Raw genomic sequence first — 5,470 nt, 5'->3', positions numbered from 1 at the left:
TGTCAGGAACGCAGGCTGTGCCGGACTCTGAGGCCAGCGCGGGGACGGCCCCGTCATCGGCGTCTAGTTGCTAGGCGACGGGCGGCCGTTCCGCAGCGCTCCTCCTCTCCTTCTCACAGGCAGTGTGACGCGACGGACGAGGCCCGGCGGCGTCCCGTTGCTAGGAGACGCTCGGGTCGGGTCTCGTCTCCGGCTCCGCCCCCAACAATTGCCTCTGCCTATTTAAACTGAGGCTGAACACTTGCTCGACGTTCTAGCAAAATAGTACGTCGAGCAAGCTATTAGGACCCCTCATCTTGAGCAGAGACCCTGTGACCAGCCTCTGGAACTATTGATCCATCGATCCAGCCTCCAGCTACCCCCAGCACCAAGGAACAGTTACACTTCCCCTGACTGGACTCTCACCAAACAGCAAGTATATCACTGCCATACTATATACAGGGGAAGTGTTGGTACTGCCACCTTGTGGGGAAGTCTCATATTACATCCTCTCTCCTCTTCTGCCATCTGCTCCATTATTGCTGCTTAGCCATAGTTGTTGTCACCTGCATGCAACTCATATTGGGCTTAGTGACGTTAACTGGCTCTCTCCTCAAACACTGCTGCACCATATACCCTGGACTGTTAATTCCTCAACCATATGAGATAGACTAGTTCGGTCCTTAGTGAAGCAACTAAGGCATCGAACTACAAATCACAACACGGCCCCAATGCTATATAATTGAGGGCGTGACTATACAACACGAATCCAACTCAATGCTCCCAGGATAAATGGTGTATGATGTGTAAGGGGTTCCGACTGCACTCACTGAATTAAAGTGTTACAGTGAACCTCCCTCCTGAACCATTTCCACTTACCTCCGCAGCTGAGATCAAACACTCGCCATCGTGCTCGCAGGAATCGTTACAGAATCGCATTATTTAAGATGCCTCTGCTACCTCGCTGCCTCTATCTGTTCCAAACCCTCCCTATAGGTCTCCCGGTCCGCTTCTTTAAACGCATCCGCACGGCGGTTCTACAATACATCTGGAGGAATAAGAAAACCAGACTTCGATACACTTCCGGACTTAGAGTCTTATTACAGGGCCACTCATTTATCCCATTTGGCAGCCTGGTTTGACTCCCTAGACCCCGCGTTGTGGGTCACCCTGGAACGCGACCTTTCCCCGGTACCGTTATTCACACTTCCATGGTTACCGACTGCTCTTCGACCGCGAGGTTCGGATCTTCCCTTTTTTTCACCCATAGTGTTACGGGTATGGAACACCACGATGTCCAGATATAACCTATCCACGTCTCAGGGCCCCATGACCCCGATCCTTGCCAACCCGGGTTTTCCGGCAGGGTGTGGAATCCCCATCTTTTTGTGTTGGAAACTCTCTGAACCCTGTTATGTATTTCATAGCCTGTTGGGAACCTCCCTGCAGCCACTAACATCACTGTCAGGCCCCAACCCGCTTCCGCGAGCCTCCTTGCTGGCCTACTTTCAACTCCGACATTTTGTGGACGCACTGTCTGTATCGGGCGCTCTCTACAGGCCTCTCACTTTTTTTAGGACCTGTGCGCCACTGCTCTACCAATTCAGCGCCCAGTTTCGCTACTTTACCACGCTTTGATCACCGCGCACAGCGGGGACTCCCTGTACTTCTTCTCTGCCTGGGAACAGGAGTTAGGAATCGTCCTCTCGGAGGATGATCGTCACAAATGTCTATGCTTTACACACAAAGTTTGTATGTCAACTTATGCACAGGAACGGAACTTTAAACTGTTGACCCGATGGTATAGGTCCCCGGTTAGAATGCACCAGATCTCCTCCACGTACCCGGACAACTGCTGGAGATGCCAGGCTGGACCTGGCACGTTAGCCCACATGTGGTGGAGTTGCCCTCTGCTTCTGCCCTTTTGGCGAGTTATCTCGCATGTCTACTCCAGAGTTACTTCCATTGACCTGCACATTACGCAGGAGATGGCTCTATTATCGGTCTTTCTGGGCTCTATCTCTGAGGTGAAGAAATCCCTGCTCAGATTCTTTATCATTGCTGCCAGAGCTTTAATCCCTTGACATTGGAACTCCACTGTCGTTCCATCAGTTGCGGAATGGACAGTGTAGATGTGCCGCCTGATGAGATCTGAGGAGCTAATTGCAGAAAGAGCTGACCGATCTGATACCTTTCTGAGCAGGTGGATGCCATAGATTTTGTTCTTAGATACAGAGGAGTTTTGGTCACTTCTCACGTTTCCTCTATACCCCTTCTGTTTTACTCTCACTTTCTTCTCCTGTTTGTCTGTGGTAAATGTTACTTATGCAGTGCTTTGGTCACTTTGTTTGCATGTCCACTGGTTGTCTGTTCCTCAGAACTGGCCCGCCTTTGACAGCGGGGCGGCAGTCTTAGCCCAGCATGGTGGCGAAATTTAAATGTGCCTAACTCAGGGATTTTCATAGGTGCCTACACCTTAAGTGCCTTCTATGCTATAAGGCCCGACCATTATATAATTTGTGAGAACGCGGTCTGTGTGATGTATGTACGTCCTTTGTTTCCGTTATTGTACCCATACCATTTTTGTTAAAACCTCACCCCAAAATTGTATTTCTGAAAAAGAATTGGGACTGTACTAAAATACAGGAACTTAACTATAAAGTGCTTACGAGGTGGTACACCTCAGATAAACTCCATTGCTTTAATCCTTCACACTCCGAAACATGCTGCAGATGTGGCACCGACCAAGGTTCTCTGTTTCATATCTTTTGGACATGTTCAAAACTACAGCCATATTGGGATCAAGGCTATTCGATTACCGAACGATTCACAGGCTATTCTATACCTTTGGGATCCTTCCTTCTTTTTACTACACCGTACTACTATTCCCATTAAGACATACCGTAGATCCGTTCTGTGTCATTTAGTGAACGCTGCTAAGTCCTGTATTTTGGCTTGCTGGAGAAAGGCCACCCCACCTTCCGTTTCTATGTGGCTTCATGAAATCATAGTTACATAGTTAGTCAGGTTGAAAACAAAGACACAAGTCCATCGAGTTCAACCTATCGAGATACGGAGAAAATTAAAAAAAAGAGAGAGAAGAAAAGCCTAAAGAGAACGCTATGCCCACAGCAACCCCCTGTTGATTCAGAGGAAGGCACAAAAAAACCCTATAAAGTATGGTTCAATTTGCTCCAACAGGGGGAAAAAATTCCTTCCTGATCCCATAAGGCAATTGGATGTTCCCTGGATCAACAACCTCTGATGCTTAATATATCTATAAGAACTCAATATTCAGTAATATTCTGTGCATTTAAGAATACATCCAGATGTTTTTTAAATAGTTAACTGAGCTCGCTGGAACTAGCTCCTTGGGGGGGAGTCTATTCCACATTTTCACAGCTCTAACTGTGAAGAATCCTTTTCGTATGCAAAGGTTAAACCTCTTTCCCTCCAGACGCAAAGAGTGCCCCCTTGTCCATTGCAGTGACCTTAACGTGAAAAATTTGGCACCAAGCTCACTATATGGACCATTTATGTATTTATACATGGTGATCATCTCCCCCCTTAATTGTCTCTTCTCCAGAGAGAACAAATTCAGGTCAGCTAATCTTTCCAAATTCAGGTCAGCTGAGCTCCTCCATGCCTCTTATGAGTTTAGTCACCCTTCGCTGAACTTTCTCCAGTTCCACAACATCCTTTTTGTGAACTGGTGCCCAAAACTGAACTGCATATTCCAGGGGAGGTCTTACTAATGCTTTGTACAGGGGCAGGATTATCTCTCTCTCTGGAGTCTATACCCCTTTTAATACAAGAAAATATGTTGCTTGCTTTAGAAACTGCATGCTATTATTGAGTCTATGATCTACCAGAACACCCAGATCTTTCTCCATCATTGACTCCCCTAAACATACTCCAGTTGTATTCCACTACATAACTTAGTGTCATCTGCGAACACAGAAATAGTACTTTTAATCCCCAATTCTATGTCATTTATAAATAGATTAAACAGTAAGGGGCCCAACACAGAACTTTGGGGGACAACACTAACAACCTCAGACCATTAAGAGTATGAATCATTGATCACCACTCTCTGAATACGGTCTTTAAGACAGTTTTCTATCCATTCACAGATCAAATACTCTATACTACTGACCTTAACTTATACATTAGCCGCCTGTGGGGAACTGTGTCAAACGCTTTTGCAAAATCCACGCATTAAACTTCAGGGTCCCATTTAGGAAGCCCCTTGCCACCCTGTCGAACGCTTTTTCAGCATCTGTGGACAGAAGTAGCATGGGAGTCCCAACAGCCCTGGCCATAAGAATCAGGTCAATGGTGTTATCCCTGGTTTCCCTCTATCGTATAAATCCTGTTTCATCTGGGTGAATAATACGGTGGAGAATGGGGCTCAGTCTTAAGGCCAAGATTTTCGCTAAAATCACTTCCAAGAGATGGAGAATGCTTCAAATACTTGGTCATCAAGTTCCCATGCCTGTTGGAGGCAAAATTGAAGGAAGGGGTGTTCGTCGGACCAGACATTAGAAGGCTTATAGTTGATCAAGGGTTTGTCAATACCATGACGGATCCTCAAAAAGAAGGGTGGATTGCATTTAAAGAAGTCGTACAGAAATGTTTAGTCAAGTAACAAAGATCCTCACTACAAAAAGATCGTCAGAAGAATGCTGAAAGCATTTCAAGCTTTAGGTTGCCTGATGAGTTTGAAAGTGCATTTCCTCCAGTCCCACCTTGACTACTTTCCTGAAAATTTGGGAGCTCTGAGTGAGGAACAAGGTGAACGATTCCACCAAGACATTAAAGAGATGGAAAGGAGATACCAGGGAAAATGGAGCATTACAATGATGGCAGACTACTGTTGGATGCTTCAGAGAGACATTCCAGATGCTACTCACAAGCGTAAATGCAGGAAGAGGAGCCTCACAAGGAAGAAGAATCGAGTTTAGAGTATGTAGGTGAGCTCATTTCAGTTCAAAAAAGGATTTTCATGAAAATATTGTAATACAACTTTAATTTTATAAGTCTATTTCCATTTATTTTGAGGTATTGCCTTATTTAACATAGTTACCTAAATTGTCAGGAAACGTGATATCCTATGGCAAAATGGAGGTCATTTTCGGATTCAGCGCACCAAAAAACATAAAGATTACGTGGAATAATCAAAACAGCTCTCGAAAAAAAATTTTTTTGCAGACCTGTGATTTATTTACAAACACTCATTGATCACTGATCGCTGAGTTTTTGCACTGACTCTCCATCCTGACAGCTGTCACAGGAGGCTGGGCGGGGCGGTGCAGGGAGGAGAGCTCAGCCTCCTGCGACAGCATGTGCTGTCTCCGCTCACACACCTCTCTGCGACAGGAGGCTGAGTGGTGCGGGGAGGAGAGACAGCTGTCACAGTTTCTCTCCTCCCCGCTGGGATACAGAGCAGCGCCCAGTGGGGAGGAAAGAAAGCAGGGATGCGCCGCTGTTT

This window comes from Nanorana parkeri, unplaced genomic scaffold, assembly GCF_000935625.1.
Source record: "Nanorana parkeri isolate BGI_ZX_2015 unplaced genomic scaffold, ASM93562v1 scaffold90, whole genome shotgun sequence".
NCBI classification, from domain to species: Eukaryota; Metazoa; Chordata; class Amphibia; order Anura; family Dicroglossidae; genus Nanorana; species Nanorana parkeri.
The sequence above is the reverse complement of the archived record's forward strand: the minus strand, read 5'-3'. Positions refer to the sequence as shown.